The sequence below is a fragment of the Triturus cristatus genome, chromosome 12 (assembly GCF_964204655.1).
Source record: "Triturus cristatus chromosome 12, aTriCri1.1, whole genome shotgun sequence".
Taxonomy (NCBI): Eukaryota; Metazoa; Chordata; class Amphibia; order Caudata; family Salamandridae; genus Triturus; species Triturus cristatus.
Window position 1 is genome coordinate 513,544,760 of NC_140595.1, and position 19,838 is coordinate 513,564,597.

The window sequence follows — 19,838 nt, forward strand, 5'->3', positions numbered from 1 at the left end:
GTGCATTAAATAATTTGCCTAGAGTACTAGGTGGTTGCACTCTATATGATATGTTCTTTGGAGTATATGTGGATGAGCCTGATCTAGATAGTACTAGAAAGGTGGCACAAGAAAAGAATTTGAGTGTCAGATCAGTTAGTACAAAATAACTAAAACACTAACCTGACGTCCTGCTGGTGGGGACGATGGCAAGAAGACAGTCTGACCACTCCCCTTGGTGTTCTGATCAGATAGCACTGCTATCCAAGAAGTGTGCCCAATGGAAGGGAGAGTGGATAGAACAATAAACAACAGTCTAGGGACAATCTGCAACCAGGAGGAGCCTCCCTTTCTGTCTCTTCAGGGTTCTGTCCTGGGAATAGCGTATGCAAGGAGCCGATACCACAGTGTGAAACCTGAAGTTAAGAAAATACAAGATAGAGGACAGATTAATTTATTGTTCCCCAAGCCAATCATACTATGTTAAACATACATTCACTCATCCATAAGGAATCCCTCACATGCACTGTAAGACTGGTAGCTGAATTGCAGGAAGGAGTTAATAATCATCACTCCAGGTTAATAGCATAAGAAAGCAATGATACATCTCAATGCTTTCTGTTAATAAACTTTGTCTTTAAAGCATAGGAAACCTGTGATGAAATTGAAGCATCAGTTATACAAAGAATACAGAGATAAGCACTCTCCCTGTATTAGAAAAGTCACAAAACGAATACTGAATTGTTAATAGCTATGCACGTGCATTCATGGTGCCAGTAAACTTTGCTTTTGCCTCAATGCATAGTTCAATGGCTATCCACTTCTCTAGGAAAGCTAGTGCAGTCATGGAGCACTTGCCGTCTGCTCCATGCAGTTGAAATATGGCCCAGCCGGGCCTTGGGAACAAGCACGCTGTGTACAGAGAGGCACCGCAACAGCCAAATTGAGCAAGGCAGATCGACTACAAGAAGCGGCACACCCCTCACTCGACCAGCGAGGAGCAGGTATTTCTGGGTCAGGATACACATGGCAGGGAAAATGCCCATCAAGGGGCTGGAGCCTTCCTGCCATCAGGAACTTGGAAGAATAGCAAGTGATGGAGCACTCTCGGGCGTGTTTTTATATACAGGAAACAAAGATGGCTGCCAGGGTATCCCAGTGCTCTCTATTGGTGCCGCTCCTCATGCAGGTTCTTCTGGTTCCTGCAGTTCTGGGCTGCGGGTAATTCGGTTCTACCACATACAAGACCCAGGCAGAGGTGAGTGACCCTTTATGCACACAGTGCATATAACATACAAGAAAGTACAACGCTTCCCACAGGCTGAGTTGTAATCAGCTGGATATCGCTGTGTGTATAGTGTCATGACATTGATCTGGGCCAACATTAGAATGTTTTGCAGAACATCCAAGAGGTCAGAGACAAGCTATCTAATTTGAAGCTTTCCGACTCTGTTAGCAACAAATATATGGTTCTTAAACCTGCTGACGGGGGAGTTCCTCCAGAATGGGTGAGCTAGATCAAGAAAAAATCCCAGATAAACAAGTATTTGGGCTATCTTACAGAGCACCCATTCCAGTTCTTGGGGTAAAAGGCACACACACTGTAATTCTTCCTCTATTGCTTGGTTCAAAGTAAAACAGGAAGGTGTCTATTGATCATATTAAAAAGCATTATGTGGCTGATTCTCTTTAGCAGACCCTCCCTTTCACACCAAAGTGCCTTTGGAGTAGAGCCTTACACCTCTCCATCTCTTGCTACTCTGCAGCATCTACCTCAAGAAGAGAGCAGTCACGCTGAAATCTCCAGGTCCAATCCAGGAGCTATCGAGTATACTGTGTCTTGAGCATTGCACCAAGTGTCAGCTGCCACAAAAGAGTCAGACGCTGCGATTTCAACAGTCCCAACAGTTTCAACTACTATTGTATTTTACCATTAACTACCAAATAAAATCTCCAAATAAAATGATGCCTTTGCAAGAAATAAGACTTTAGGAATTTTGAGTAAGACTCTGAATTAGATGAAGCGCTGACACACTCCACAATTGGTTACCAATTGTTCTCTTTTTGTTACTGGTTTCATGACAGGTGTCCTTTACTACTGTGGTCCTGTTTTTGGATTGCTACTGAAGTGTTGTTTCTCTTAATGTAGATCACCATGCTGATCACAGTGTTGCAGTTAATAAATGGACATTACATTCCTAATAAAACTGTGCCATTTAATATAGTTCAAGAATTGCAACCACATTCTTCTTCTCACACAGCACGTCAGGATCATCATTCTGTGGACATCACTGCATATTCCTCTGCTAGATAGGGTAGTTTGGGAAAGCTTCCTTATCAGATCATAGGACCTGCTGAGCTATTACAAATTCCCTATGTATTTAAAATTGCTCTTGATGATATTATAATAGCTAGTTCTCTTTCAGATCAATGAGCATAAACACAGTTAAACGAATGTTAGAAGACCTTCCAGAATATACCAACATAGACAACAAGGATCCTAATTTAAATACTGGTATGCATAAAGAAGTGTATGGTTTTCTCTACTTGGGACATCACTACATACGCAGAACCTGCACTCCCTGAGAAATACATAATGATGCACAGTGAAAGCATTGCAGAGTTCCTCAGATATAATAAATATGCATTTGTAATTGTCGCCACAGACATTTTGGGTAAGCTGTGCTAGGGATGGCCACCACTTACCAGCCTCACAGCTGCGAAGGAGCACCTGTGCACAATTAGTGAAACTATGGATTTCAATGAGTTCCTTCTGGGTCCACACACACCTAAAGTTCCTTCATGTATAGCATATAATGAAGTGCAGAGATATTCAGAAAAAAAGGCACGTGGAAAATGTGAGAAATTGACAGAGAAATTATTGAAACCACACTTGAAGTTCTTGTTAATGGCATGCAAACTCTTTCTCATTGAGTGTATTCTATAAGCACTATAATGTCAATCACCATTGATCTAATATTAGATTTAAATCTCCTGTAACATAGACAGGTTTTACTCAGGTAAATTGGCCCATACAAATAATAAAATTCAAAAAGTGCCTTGGCAGCTAATTAACAAGTGTGCCATATTTGAACCATATAATCTGAACACTAACACAGAGAATCATGGATAAAAAAGAAGCCACCTATATCTAACTAAGTATAGAAGAAATGGAAGGTGCCCTATTTTCTGTATCATAAGACTCACATATCACATTACTTATACATGGAGTACTTTTACTGCCTCTGTCTACCTTTCATTTTTATGACTACCAGAAATTAAGACTGTTTTGAACTAATTCCTTCTGTTTTTTTCATTCTTTGTTCTCCAGTCTGTATGCAGGATTTCTGACAATCATGATCATAGGTTGTAGCATTCCCATCGCTCTTCTGATTTGAAAATAAAACCGGAGCAACCTATAGTATGAATTTTCAGCATGAATATCCTGCAAAGAAGCAGTGCCTAGAAACCCTAGCATTCTGTCTTGGGTATGAATGGTTGAATAGTACTAAGCGAGTATTGGAATCTATCCTTCCACAAATTGAATGCTTTGCAAGAAAGACCTACCTTCTGGTGTATAAAGTGTTTGGAAAAGTTCCCTTAGAACTGTCTCCAATGCACTCGATCAATATGAAACAACTGCCACCACCACAAAAATGCACCATGCTTACTGCCAGGTACTGGAAATACCAATTGTGAAATATGCGGGATATGATGGACAAACATTTCTTCCAGCATTCGAGCCAACAACACCTTTGATGCTTGAATAACCAATGCTAACAAGAGTTGTCTTTCCCATGGGATTCTCTACACCTACATGATCTGTTCCATTGTATATGTCTATCTCCTTCAACATCCGTTACCAAACCAAAGACAATGAGTCAATACCACCAACATACTTATGCTGCTCCAATTGGGCCTCTCCAACGGTAAAGACCCTGGGATATCACAGAGACTACATGAACCCATCACCGTTTGGAAAGACATAAACTAAGTTCAAATCATGTCTCTAGTATAAAAGGGAGAAAGATAAATAAAATGACGAAGAGTGTGCCAAAGGACAGGTTGTACCCCCTTTTTATTTTCCTATTTTCTTTTTCTTATGCACCCAGCCACATTAGTTATAGAGAAAATGCTTTGCCTGGTTTACCATTTAATCTATCAAAGCGCATACAATAAGATGTATTATCATGTTATGCAATATTGTATAGCCATTTAATTACATTTGCGAACAACTAATGTTATAGAGATCAGTCATGCGCTGAGTAAATTGTAATGAATAATGGATTGTGTATGTATTGGGTTACCTACTTGGCAAGAACTCTAACCAAACTAACATAATAATGGGGCCAGTGATTGTGTAGGAAGGGGACTACGAATGTGGTAAGGACATGTTGCTTAACTTTAACAAGGGAGATAGGGAGACTACCATGCAACAAGAGTGGAGCTATCATGGGCTTCCGTCATTAGAATATATAAAAAAGCTGTTGGAGAGCTTGAAAGAAGCTCATAACAAGATCAGAGCAGTTATTCTGGGTAGAGTTGTGCATTTGCTCTGTGTAGGTTGCCTGTAACCAAAGCTATGTAAAACGTCTTCATTTAGCATTCACTGTGTTATGTGTTATGTGTATACTTTCTTAATCAGGAGACGGTCCAAAATGTAATTTAATAACTCATTTTGGCATATCCGGCAGGATTTCTGCCCAATTCTCAGATTAAAAAAACAAAAGGGAGAATGTTTTCCTTTAGGAAACGACTGGGGGCACATTCTCATATACCAAACTGCAGAGTGGGCTACAGGACGATAGCAATACGTAACAAGCATTTGCAATGCAATAGGTCTCGCATTTATGCGAGTTTAAGCTATTGGCATTGTAAATGACAATGCCTTTTATTTATGTTTTAAAAACCAAAACATAAACAAAAGGAATTTACAATGCTAATGGATGAAACTCGCGTAAATGCGAGAACTAATGCATTGTTAATGCTTGTTTCTTATGGAAAGCTAGGAAGCCTAACTCATGCATCTCACGTATTTTTGGAGTTGCTTTCGTTGTTTAACTTTTTAGAAGGTAAAATTACAAAATACATTTTGGGAAGGCGCACCATTGTAAGCCCTCTGGAAATGACAGTATTTTTAAAGCTGTATTGTGGGAATTCATTTTATATGCGACTTGAACGCGGGAGGAACATTTGAGACAAGGACCTTTTGATGTTTACCTAATACTCGTAATATGGCCACATTGTTTAAAAGTCATTTGACAAACTTCCTCATGTTTGCTTCGAGCACACAAACGCAGCGATCATAATACAATATGTGTTAATAACCATAATGGGTCAGTAGTAATATTGTAATGCAAGCATATTTAGAATATTCAGCTAAACTTCTGTGTGATTCTGCTTCAGATGTTTATTATGTGTATTTTCTGTATAAAATATTCAAAGCACTCATATACAAAAGTGATGTCTATGTTTTTATTTTGTGAATTGGAAACATTGGCATAAAACATTTTTTAAATTCTTGAAGCGCTTTGATCCTCCTTTTATTCGTAAAATGTCCCTTGCCGATTGACGTGCTCTAGAAGTGCGCGTATTCATGTGGAACCCCAGCATACCATGAGTTGGGCGTTTCTTCCCAGGAAGCAAACATCTGTTTCAGCAATAAGGGACTTTCACACGTGACACGGATCAAACTACAGGGAGGGAGGAAGAGTTACGATTACGCATGGTAAAGTATTCAGGCGAGTAATTTAATTGCACTTTACCCATCTGATATATAGTTAGACCATAACCTCGTGCAGAGTATTCAGCTGCCTAATAAGTACAAAACAAAATAAATGTGACCTCGGGTAATGCAACTGGTGCTCATGTACAGCGCTCCCATACCTTCGGTTCAAGTTTGCGCTATATAAATCGCACAAAACTATTCGGGGGTGTTACTCTTTAAATGGATTTTCCACTTGAAAATACTTTGAGGTTTTTTTATGTTCAACAGTGCCCCCAAGTGGGTTAAGCTAGTAACAGTCTTTCTTCATTTATTGAGCGTTCACTTTCACTTGTCTTAATGCCGCGAGCGGTACGCGTGCACATCGCCTGTCCTCCAGGCGCGTGCACATCTCCTGTCTCCCTTCTGAACACAAAACCGACGACAATAGATCTCGCCAAGGGGAACAGCGCATGCGCTGCATCGCTATGCGAGACCTAAAAAGGGAGTTAACAAAATATGCTGAGGTCCCTTTGCAAGGGGACCCGGGGGAGACGCTTTTGAATACTTAAAAGGATATAACATAAGAGAACGCAGAGCGGCTACATATACACGCTTGATAATGTTGCAGGCACCCTATGCTCAGGATAAAGGTACCCGATCACTAGGGAAGGTTGAGCCAGAATCTAAAGAATCAGAAAAGTGAGCAAGTATCTTTGAAAACCCATCCGGTTATTGAGCGATTGACTGAGGGACTTTGATGTATATCTCCAAGAAAGGCAAGATGAGGGAAGATCGATATCCCTGGAGTCCCGAGATAGTACTGCATGTGGAAGGGAAGACAAAAGAAGGGTGCATGTCTCACCCATAGACCTAGTGGGGAAAGAAGAAATTGCTTTAGAGAGGGGGCAATGTCACGCCCTTGACTGCACTGGAAAGACAGCATAAGGAAAAATAAGCTAAAGGATAAAGGGGCTGAAAATGTCTTTCTTACTCTTCGTGGGGCAGTAGCGCTAAGAGCCCTGAGTAGTGACCCCAAACTAAGACATGGCATGTGAAAGGAGCTGCAATTTAAAAGTAATGCACAGTTTTCTACGATGATATGATACGGGGTGGAATAGCTAGGGCGCATCCACATTCGGATGACTTGCTCCCACCTCGCAGTGCAAGATATTACCAAGGGTACAGCGAGGTTTAGAATCATGGCAGAAGAAGAAGGGTGGAGAGAGAGCCAGTGGGAGGGACAGATAGTATTTTCGTTATGCCCACTGTGAGATCTAGACTAATAGCATCCCCGGTACCACTATTGTCCCCTTTGGAGAGCATGGACACATCTGACAAAGTGCATGAGGCAACAGAATTGATGGCTCAACTCAGAGTCATAGAGATAAAAAGTCAAGCAGTGCCATTCTGGGGGCCCTGGGTGGGGAGGCTAGAGTAAGGATTCCTCGAGGCAGATGAGGGGAGCCCTTTTAAAGGTAGGGGTGGATTGAAGGACGTAGATGAATTACCCAAGTGGACATTGCTGAGAATAAGGAGGGGCATGATGACCAAGGCAAGGAAATAAGGCAGAGGAAAAGCTAATCAAATGGGGTGAGGGGAGGGAGGGCGAGGAATGGGGGGTTTCCCAGTTTTGTAAAACAGATAGGGAGGAAAAGTACTTGAAGAAGGAACACCAAGAGACAGATTCCTGTGAAAATGCATGCTCGCACTCAATTATACCCAGATCTAACACTTTGGAAGGAAAGACAGGGGTAGAAAGTGCCCTCTCCATTATGATGTGAAGGCAGGTCTCCTGTAGTGGTAAAGGTGTGCAAACTGTCAGCGAGGGACTGCCGCTCTTATGTGGCAATCACCATGTGGCGGAAGAAAGGGGAGGGGGGCAGCAGACTACGGCATTAGTAGATACTGGGGCACCCCACAGACCCAGACTATACAAATTGAGGGACAGAGCAGGAATTACTGCAGCAGTCAAAGCCACTGTGAGAATGTCCATAAACAAACAGTCAGTGTTTACCTGTTTGGTGGTGGTGTCCCTTCTGCCAGAAAACATTTGATATACTATTGGGACAGAATATTGAGACCCCATGGGGAGTGTTCACATTCTGATTTACTCAGAAATTCTATTCTGTAAGAACAGAGAAGCCCATAGTCACTGGGCACGCTTACTGGACACCATTGAAGATAACAAGACTGCCACAGCCAGTGGCACTGAAGCAGTATTGCTTCCTAGGGGGGCACAAAGAGATGGGAGAGATAGTGAGGGCCCCATTGGAATGTGATTATACCAGCAGTAAGTCCTTTCAGCTCCCCTGTGTGGCCTGTGAAGACAGCAAATGCACGCTGTAGGATGACTGTAGATTACATAGCATTGAATGAAAGGTTCCCTCCACTGGCACCAGCTATACCTGGCATGGTGACCATAGTTGAGCATATAGGGAAAGAGTAGGAAAGTGGCATGCAGTGATTGATCTAACCAATGCTTTCTTTTCAATACTATTTGCGTTGGAGTCCCAGGACCAATTTGAATTTATGTTGGAAGGAAGGCAGTACACATTGCAAGTGTTACTCCAATGGTATCTCTAACTATTTGCCATAGTCTACTGACTATGGATCTGGCTACATTTGAGACCCTGTAATCAAGTTCCAATACATTGATGAGATAATGATCTCGAGAAGCAAAGGTGATGTTATTATAGAGCTGTGTCGGCTGATAAAACATATTACAGACCGGCGATAGGCTGTGAACCCAGCAAAAGTGCAGGGGCCCGCACCAGAGGTACACTTTCTCAGTATGGTATGGAGCAGGTCTCAAAAGAAGATCCCCGAGCAGGTGGTACTTAGCATCCAACAGATCCCCAAACCTATCACAGTGAAATACGCTATATCCTTTGTCAGGACAATGAGGTTTTGGAGAGCCTTCATATACCATCTTGGAATGATTCTACATCCAATACACCAGGTCACTCGGAAGAAGAATGATGCATCTTGAGGTACTGGAACCATTGCAGGTACAAGAAGCACCGCAATACAAAGATCTGACCCTGCAAGCAGCAAGATCATGCCTGATTAACCGAGGAATCAGCAACCATAACGGTTGAAAGTGGAAAGCAGCGGCATATAATCCAGCTACTGAAGTGGTATTCTTAGAACAAGGAGTTTCGGCACTCCGCTCAGCTGGCTGAATTTATGGCAAAACACAATACCATCCAAGGTATAGGCCGCTGTGATCCTTTACATATACGTGTGCATGCAGTGTTGGTACAGGCCCTACTGCTGCTAAACAACTGCTCACTGGCACACAGCACAGCCATTGAATGAATGACAGGAAAGGGTCAGAATGCACTCACACAATCAATTGTGAAGTTGATTTGTGATGGTTCATTACCAGAGAAGGGGGTATCAGCTGGTGACGGTACCACAACAACAGGTGAGAAAGACTGAAGTAGGAATTTGAGGTATAATACCTGGGGGACTGAGAGCCAATAGGAGTTTAACTTAAAGACTTCAACAGCATGGGTGGACGATAAAATCGGGGGACCATGTGACTTATGTGTGGAATCAGGGGCATGGTCCATACTGTGAGAAGTTGGCCTGATATATGCTGTCCACTAGTTATAGTGGGCACCCGGAATCAGTCCAAACAACCCCTTATGGTGATAGGTTAAAGACAACCTTTATTGAGAGCTATCCTAGTGGTAGCTATGGAGAGCAGCCTTCAGGCTAAGTCTTGAAGAAATGTAAAGCAGCTTGTTTTACCAGTCTATAATCTCTTGAATGATCAAATGAAAGGACAACCACACCAGATATATATTTAAAATAGATGTATTTAAGATAAAACACACCCCTCTAGTATCTTTATGAGACTGGAGTTCGAAGTACTTAAGTTACAAGTCAGCAATCAACAGTAATAGCACAAATACACGTTTGGGCCCTAGGGGCGTACCAAACCATATACCAATAAAGTGGTATAAGAACCATGACTGAGCTAGACACAAGGCCTAGAGCCTGTAGAAGTGCTTGTACCACAAGGAACCACCCAAGGTAGTGACACAGGGGACCCACGGGGGACGCGTGCAGTGTGAGAACACAGCCGCGAATCGCCGTTTACTTCTATGGGGAATGTCGCGGATGGAAATTTAGAGTTTAAGGACACTTAGAAGAGATCTACGAGCGAACCCTTTTGGACTTAGAGGTGTCTAGGGCCAACACCCACGGGAGCACCGGAGTACTTGAGTTACCTCACCCAGAGAAGCCGGGTGCATAGGTGTCAAATGGTGTCGGGTCATGTCGCTGTTTTCAATGGAAGCTGCTTAGGAAGTGCTGCTGCCGTGAAGAGGAGAAGTGTCTGGAGGACATCCAAGCCCAAATCTAGGATGGAAGGAACCTGAAAGCAGAGGGGACAGAGTATGGGTCACTTACCGGTGACCAAGGGCACAATAGACTAATGCCCACAGATGTCGGGTGCTTCAGGTGAGTTGACGGGTGTCTTGACTCTTCAGCCACGAGGTCCAGGAGGCGCCGATGACAACCAGGAGCTGGATTCGAGCTGTCCCACAAAGTCTGTCGAGTGCTGCGGTGCCGGCGACCAGATTGGACCCAACAAGCCTTGGCAACGGCAAGTCACTTGGAATCAGAGAAAGGATGTCAGTGCAGACCAGCAAGGTCTGGGGGACTCACCCAGCGAGGGTAAGTCAGGGCACGTCTGGAGCCATCAGGAAAGCCCAATCAGAAGAGGAGTTGCTTTTGTGGGGACCCACTAGCCAATGGGCTAGCGATCGCGAAGGAGCCTCAAGCGGTCGCACTGAAAACTGGAAACTGGCCCACGGGCTATTCGGCGCCCAAAGCACAATTTTGAGGAAGACCGCGAAGATAATGGATCACCAAAAGATCACGGTGTCCAGGGGTCATGGTTCCACGTCACCCACGATAGCTACGGGCTCAGCTTTGCTGTGGATTCAGGGTAGCCTCGGGTAAGTCTGGAAATCCTCCTCTGGTGATGCAAAGACTTCAGCGTCTGGTGGGAGCTTCAGCGATGCAGACCGGCCAGTTGCTTCTTTGGTGCCTGCCAAGCAGGGGAGTCACTCCTTGACCCCAAGGGAGATTTCTTCAGTCTTCTAGTCAAAGTAGAACGTCGAAGGTCCAGGATATATGTTGAAGAGTTTCGTACAGGGTAATCTAAAGTCGCAAGGACTGGGTTCCCATACTTATACTAAGTTTGGGGGTTGGACATACTCTAGGGACCCACATATGGGAGGGTTTGGAAAGAGGGGTTGTTATACCCATTTTCTATGTCCAGTTTTGAGCCAGAGCAGGGGCAGGTAGTCCCTGTAACCGGTTTCAACTGGACTATGCACAGGGACACCAAGTGTGCCCCCAGTGCAGGACTTCAAACCACCAGAGAGTGCTCCCGCCCAGCTCCAAAACACATTTGCCTGTCTGGGGAAGTGGTTACACCTCCCTGGGACAGGAAACCTATTGTCCAGGCCTCCCCTGCCGGAGTTTCGGTCAGCAGCAGGAGGCCAGATCCGTGTCTGAGGCATCCATTTTGTGATGCCAGGGCTTTAGAAAGTCTTTACCAGGTAGACCAGTGTGAACATGTCTCTCCCTCTAGAAGGGTGGAAAGCAACCCCCACCACCAGAACTGGTGGAGGGGTAGTATTCCAAAGCGTTTGACACCAAACACGGCATGTTTCCGTGCAGCCATCCCAAAGTTAGCATTTACCGCGAGGTTATAATGCACTTAAGAGTATATGGTCAGGCTGCACCACAAACAGCATCAGAGGAGGTACTCCGAACGCTGCAGAGGGGCTCTGCTCATGCAGGGGCACCATCTCACATAAAAACCAAGCACTCTGCCTTCAGGATTGTTAAGACCTGCCATAGGCGTGACTTATAGATTTTATATGTGTGCGCAATGATAGTGATATAGGTAGCTACCAATTACCTGTGTTGAGCTGCTGAGAACTACGGGACTGGCGGGTGCCCAGGGACTGCCTTGCCTGACTCCACTGACGCTGCCGCGGTCCGAGTCAGCAGTGCGCGGCGAGTGGAGCCGGCGGACTACCATCCCCACAATCCCTGGCTGTGGAGCCCGCCCCCAACCCATCAGACTTCCGCGCCGGAGGCGATAAAAGACAACGAACTCCCTCCGCGTCGCGGGACGCACGCGGGACGTGGCGGGCGAAGCCCGGGCAAACGGCGGGCCGTCTACGGCCGTCCAAGGCCGACAGAGGCTGGGCTGGGCTCCCCCCCTTGATTGTTGGCTGTCGAGAACTTAGTAAGCCTATTCTGTGTTGCACTAGTTGACTGTTGATTTATTGCTCGCATTGTACTGTATTGCAGGTTGATAGTGCTCCACCTTTATTGCTACATCATGACTACCCGCTCTAGTAAAACTAGGAAATCCTTAGAGGGGGGCTCAGTCAGGGGGACATTGGATCATTTCATTACTAGGGCTGCTACTGTCCTAGAGCAGGAGATAGCTATAACAGAGCGCCGCCTGTCCCTGGATCCTTTGTATCACAAACGCTCGTCCCTAGGCCATATCCAGAATGCACTTTCACCGACGATTCCTAATGTTGGCACGGACCTTGCAGTTGACGTAGACCCCACCTTGAAGTTACATGATGTAACAGACACATCGGTAGCACCTAAGGTCATTATTACGCAAACTTCAAATACACAACCCATAACTGATATCTCAACCGAGGACCTGACTCCAATAAAAACTATTAGAAAAAATAAGAAGAAGGCTGTCAGAAGTAAACCCAGCGTCCCTAAATCTACAGTAAAGAAAACATTGCAAAAAAAAAAAAAGGGGAGGAAAATTTTTTATCCTGAGCTTCCCAAACCCACCCTTCAGACCCAGCTGATTCTAACACCTGCAGAATCCTCGCAAAACTGCACTCAGTTATCTACGTCTTATCCTCCTAACTTATTACATGACATAGAGCATCTAGTAAAATCATTACTTTTTCCCTTGGTGGAGAGGATTAAAAATATTGCAGTACAGCTATCGTCATTGGAATCTTCTATTGCCTCACTTACTGCATCTAACAGGGATTTGAACACCTGTTTATTAAAAAGTCCCATTCTTCCTTCCAACACTGGGCCCCCTCTACTTGATCAAAGAGTCAGTCAGCAAATCCCACCGATTAGAAAGGTGAACATACCCGCTGCTACACCTATACTGGTGGACAGTGCTCCCGACGAAAAAATTAGTAGCCCTATTCAATCACATAAATCTGTTGAGCCTTATCGTGATAATGTCATTATGCAGCCACCCCCGAATAGCAGGGAGGGAACGATTCACCATATTGACCTGCCTCCAGAAGCAGCTCCATATGTGGTGATACTTACAGGTGTCCCGGAACTGGCCATGGGTAAGGTGGAGAGATACCAAGAACTTAAAAACAAGGTAGTACACTGGTTGAGTAAAAATAGGCCACTTCCCAATGACATTAATGGTGAAATACTCCATGTGAGAAGATTTGGATGGGTGGGCCTCAGACCAAAGGATATCCAGGGAGACGTGATTATCGTTAACTTCAGAGATCGCAGGGTATTGCATCATATCGCAGACTGGTATACTATGACTAGTGGTGCAGGCATTACGACACACAGCCTAAGTTATTTTTACCCCCGTCGTCTCTTGTTAAACCCACCGAAATTACATTTATTATCTGCGGTTAACACAGAAGCTTACCACTTTCCCCTTCCAACCTCAAATAGATACGCTATCCTCTCTGGTTTGGACGATTTAGATTGACCCTTAAATCTTGAGTGTGAGATTGGTAATGCTGTCATAGTGAGTCCTCTCCAAACTACCTCAGATTCTGACCTTTTTAACTATAAGACCAATTCTATGAACCCTGGTAAGCCCGAGACAAAGTCAATTAATATCACTGATTCCCACCCTTTAAACTTTGAGCATGACTCATTAACTGACAGTTCAACATCTAACTCTCTTCCGAGCCACCATCCGATGAGTGACACTTTACGTCCATTAACTTCCTGTCTGTTACAGGAAACTACTGAGGACCCAAAGGATGCCATGAATGGTAACACTGGCAATAAAAATACTCCATCGGGAGACGGCCTATTGTCTTGGAACGTGGCAGGTCTCCTTGACAAATTGACAAACCCCCTATGGGTTCAAATTGTTTCCACCTATAGTATTATTTGTTTGCAGGAAACTTGGAAAACCAATGAACTCCACCTCTTGGGATATAAGACCTTACATACCCCAGCCCTTCCTAGTTTACATGGCAGAAATAAGGGCGGCCTTGTGACATATATATCTGTAGAATCTGGTTTATTACCCACAAATTTTATGGGGACTGAAAATTATCAGATTATTTCTTTAACAGGTGGCCGCCTTAAGAACATTACCCTGGTCAATTTTTATAATAACATCTCCAGCTCTCGTTATGAACTGGTCCTTAACGGCTTAAAGGCCGACTTAATAAAAATTGAGACCAACCTTAAAACTGATATGCTGCTTATTTGGATGGGGGACTTCAATTGCTCATTATGTTCATTGAGTAATAGAGGTACCTGTAGTTTGGATTCTAGTAGGAGTGATACCTCTACCCATTTCTCGCACACTAAACTAGGAGACCTCTTAAATGGCCTAACATCCCATTTCAACTTATCTTATATGAATGAGTTGTGTTCTCCACCAAAGTGCTTCAAACCAACTTATAATGGGAGAGGTTGCCACTCTGTAATTGATTATATCTTGCTATCCTCCAGGTACTCAGAGATCATATTAAACTGGGAGACACTTGATTGTGTTATCAGCGATCACTATCCAATAGCGGCGACTTTAAATTTAACCTCACCTATTAACGCTGACGCAAGGGTGAACCCGTCCCATACCCCACCACTTAACCTGGATACTACCACGGGGTTCTACTTAAAATGGGATAAAGTAGTCCCCCCTGTTTTTCTCAACTCTCTGGTAAATAATACATATGAGCACATACAGATATGTCTGTCTACTATAGAAAGCCCCCAGGCAATTAGACACTCTTTCTCCGTTATTTCATCGGAGATTAAAAAATTACTTTCACGAGCTCCAAGGAAAATTTCACAAGGTAGCTTAGGTTGGTTTAACAGGACCTGCTCAAAAGCCCTGAAACATTTAAAAATTACTTTAAAAACTAACCCAAGAAACCAATCAGAAATACGGCAGGCCAGACAAAATTATCGCGCAGCCTGCCAGAACAGAAAAAAACAGCTGAAAGCAGAGGCTTGGTTAACCTTGCAGGAAGCTTCTAGTAATAGGGACAGTACTGCCTTCTGGAAAGCAGTAAATGCACCTTTTTTCCAGTGTACCCAGTCAACAATAATCGATATGGCTATAACCGCTGAAACCTGGGTCAACCATTTTGGCACCTTATACGATCTCTCAGATCCCAGAGCGCACATGGGTACCTTGGATACTTATTCTAACTCTTACCAAGAGCTGAATGTTTCTAGTCTTTTTCCTTTGGATCTTACTTTCGATTGTGCCGAGGTACTTGTGGCACTGACAGAAAGTCCTTCTGGGAAGGCTCCTGGTCCTGACTGTGTACCAATCGATGTTTTTAAATCACAGTTGGACCTGGGGGCTCCCCTGCTCACTAATGTACTAAATTCTTTGAATACTATAGGTTTTATTGATACATGGCCTGAGGCGGTTGTAGTGCCGATTTTTAAGAAAGGAGATAGGAATAACCCTTCTAATTACCGCCCTATCTCACTGCTTGACTCTTTAATGAAAGTCGCAGGGCGAATTATCTTAAACAAAATTCACGACTGGCTGGGCGAGCAAGACATAATTTCCAATTTACAATATGGCTTCAGACAGGGTAGAGGTACAATCGAGCAAGGCTTAAATCTGACCCTCATAATTGCCAAGTACACCCAGGCAAAAAAAGGGAACCTTTTTGTGACTTTTGTAGACCTTAGCTCCGCATTTGACTGCGTCGATCACGAGCTTTTATGGGAATCCCTTGCTGAGATTGGCATAGAGCCCCCCATTCTTGAATTTATCAAAGAGCTTTATAGGGGAGCATCAGCACGTGTCAGATATGGTAGACGAGGAGAGTGTTCCGACAGGTTTTATATTAAGAGAGGTGTAAGGCAGGGATGCATTTTAGCCCCTCTGCTTTTTACCCTTTATATAAACTCTGTCGGCCATTACCTCAATAGAAACTATCACGATTATCCTACCATAAACGGGAAACCCATACCTATACTTCTTTATGCGGACGACGCAGCAATAATGTCACAGACTCGCATGGGGCTTCAAAGGGCAGTAAAAGATTTCACTGACTTTATGTCACAGAGAGGTTTAAAAATCAACGCCTCTAAAACCTTTACCATGTCCTGTGGCCTAGAAATCGGAAATAAATCATGTTCCATTTTTATAAATGGCAGCAAGTTGGAAAGCGTTGACAGGTTCCCTTACCTGGGCATTATTTTTGACAAGAAGGGCACCTGGCGGGCTGCCACCCAAGCCAGAGGAGCTGCATTCTCCAAAGCTTTAGGCGCACTGACTAATTTCTCGAAAAAACTAGGGGGACGCCCGATTAACCCCCTATTACAGATCTATGGGGCCAAGTGTGTCTCGACTGGCACATATGGATCTGGGATCTGGGGAATCGAGCAGGCTGATCACATCCAGCGCTCAGAGAATTCATTTCTGCGCTATCTTTTGGCTACCCCATGCGGCACTTCAACATATGCAATGCATAATGAACTTGGCCTGGCGTATGTCACGGACATTATAAAATCCTCTCCTATCATTTTATGGCACAAAGTCTGGACTACGCATGAAACACACTTCAACAGGGAAATTATTATCGACTGTCTCAGTCTGAATGAGGTTGATAATATTAAATGGTTGAATTATATTAGAAACCTGTCACTTGATATAGGGCATCCAGAATTTTTTACTGACCCCTCCGCCTTGAACAAAATATCTAGAGGCACATTAAAACGATTAGTCGCTACCCATCTGTCTAATCGACGCTGGTCCCTTGAAAAATCTAAGTGTACGGTTGTGGAGTATCAACATTCTACTATTAATGAAGGGATGCAGCAATATTTATCCTTAATTCCATCCCCTTTCATCCGTATGCTTGTGACTCGTTTCCGTACCGATACCTTTTTCAGACTGTTAACATTTCCCAACCAGAATTGTTGGTCCAGAAATTTGGAGAAATGTCCATTTGATGGCCTGTCATCACAATCCAACATTCACTGCATTTTGTTTTGTAAGTTTTACCAACTGCCAAGGGTCATTTATTTGAAACCACTGCTTAAATCATGGGGATTACGTTCCTGTAGGGCAACTTATTACAAATTGAAAACACTGGATAACCCATTGGCCATCGCTGTGGTTTCTTTCTATTTGAAAGTGATTGTGAGAATAAGGGTATCTATGCAGCCTTAGATGATAAAAGTTTTCATGTATATCATGTATTTCTTTTTCCTAAATGAATTTGATGAGGGCTGCCATAACATTGAAATTATGCCTACCGCATTTTTTTTCTTTTAAAGTTTTATGATATTTTTATGATATTTTAATTATGATCTGTATTGTACTTTTTATGATACTGTTTTTACATATCGAATAAAGAAAATTTGAACTTGATATAGGTAGCCTATACCACAGTGAGTGGAAGCAACTAGGCTGGGGTCCTGATTAGCAGGGCCACAGCCAGACTAAGGACGAAAAATAGTGAAACACCAGCAAAGAGTGGGGGTACCCATGTGAAGCAGATCCTACTCTCCTACACATATCACTGCTAAATCTATAGAATGAGAAGTTAGACAGTGGGACACGTATAAGTGAGGTACACTTTAGCCAGGTTCACCCCGTTATTCACCATGGACTCACAAGGCTACTCCAGAGACTCCAAGACAGAAGGTGCTCGTTCTGCCCCAGGGAGTGAGAAAGACCGTCAGCACGAGAGAATTGTAGCGCAAGGACCGGGGCAAATATCTCAGTGTTGCTTTATGGCAAATTAGATCCTGTGTAATTTCCTCCTTATAGACTTGTTCCTGTCGAATAGAAGCATTAAGTAATTTTGTGGATGTTATGTGAATATAGACAGCAGCCGAATGCTACGGAATGTTGGGTGTTCAGCTATTTTGCCACGGGTGAAGGAGAAAGGTGGACAGCTATAGGAATGCCATGAAAGAAGGAGAAGAAGCTATTGCTTGGATGAAAGGAAATAGGAGGAACTGGAATTTATGTAGAGCAAACTAATTGTGACAATACCAAAGGTCTAATACTGACTTTCAACCGTATTGCAGGTGGGACCGTTGAGGGACAAAAAGAACAATGGCGAAAGATGGAAGCATGTTTGGTGTCAGCTATCTCGCTTCTCAAGACTGACTTTGACAACGATTTGTGGAAACAGGAAAATTGTTTCCAAGGGGAATATATTATCTTTCTGGCAATCAAGCTCATAGATGGCTCCCCCAAACTGGGAAGGAGCCTATTATTTGGGTAGTATGAATCCTAGAGTTCAGCAAGTAGGACCCTGGCCTGAAGGGAACATGGGTAATGTGTAGGGGTTTGTGTGGGCAGGAGAAAAACACATTGCCCTATTGATAGGCCCATTAGGGACATACAAGGATTTACAAGCTATCGAACAGCTATCTTTACTTTTAGATGCAGCTTTAAATATCACTACAGATGCTATAGAGAAATTAGAACAGGAACACATTCCATAGCAGTAAAGGGCAAAGAGTGTGGACTTGTATGAAAAGAGTGTTGTGTGTATATAAAACATTATCATGGGGAATAGAGGATGGGGAAACATCTGGGGAGTCCAATCAAATCTTAGTTTGGATCTTGAATTAGGGATTTTAGACTGGCTGAAGCAGTGGAGCTGGAAGATAATAGTGAATGTGTTATCATTGTTGGAAAAGAATTATCATTGTGTGTGACAATTATTTTTTATTCCTTTATTAGGGAAAACAGGGTGAGCATTTACAGAACAAAAATTGCCATATTAAGGAATTGGTCCAGAAAAAAAAAGAAAAATTAGAAGGACACGCATGTGCAAAGTATAGACTCAGCTGAGACTGTGAGTTAAACTTGCCTCTTATTTCATGCTGTACTTTTTGCCTTGTAGAGTGCAGTTTCAATTCCCTAAATAAAAAGCATCTTTTGCCACCAGTATAAATATTTGGGGGGGATCACAAAACACAAGGCTACATTAGCAGACGGTTTAAACTGCTCAATATCTGCTCCTAATAAACGAAGTACTGAATTTAATCCTATTATCTATGTTGCCAGTTAACTCACTCCCTATAAAGCCACATAATTCCCTAAACTTTGGACACGTAGAAAATATGTGTATCTCCTCCACCTGTTCCGTAAGACATCTAGAGTTTACATTTTAGTTCCAAGAATGTAACTACTGGGGGTAAAACTTAATTGATATATTGTTTTATTTAGCTGCATTAATAAGCTGCAAGTAAATATTTATTGGCTTGATTGAAACTTTTCAGTAATTGTTATGGGGGGATGTATTGCCAGAGACCATTTCTCCGCTAGCTGCTGGTTTTCAAGGAAGTATATACATTTTTAACTGTTATATTGGCTGCGTTTTTCAGTATCAGCAAGTTTTCAAGTTATCCATCAATATTGTAGTTTTCATTAAATAGTGCCTCATTTGGGCATATTTAAAAAAAAAAATCCTCCTTTCGAAGGGCGATATTCATGGCTAAGGTCCTTGTAAGACTGAATATGCTGGTGCTTGTAAAGGTAGCTTATTGCACAATGCCTTGCCGGCCCATTTGTGTGCCATGTCATCATAAAAAAGTTCAGGTAGATATGTTTCTGTCCCAATGAGTGCATACCGACTAAGTGATGGAGTATTACAAATTTTGAATCATCGTAGCCAAACTCTGCTGGCATCCCTAACTATCTTGAACTTAACTCGCTTGTAGTAGCTGAGATCGGAATGGCGATGTAACCATCTCCAGCTGTTGACACCTAGGCATACTGAATATATATTAGTGGCATAGACTATTCTCAAAGGAAGAAGCAAATTGGCTAGTCTCTTCGCAGTGACAGCCTGGTAGCAAAATTGGAAATCGGGCAGGGCTCATCCACCTTCTCCTCTGGATGTTGTAAGAAATTTAG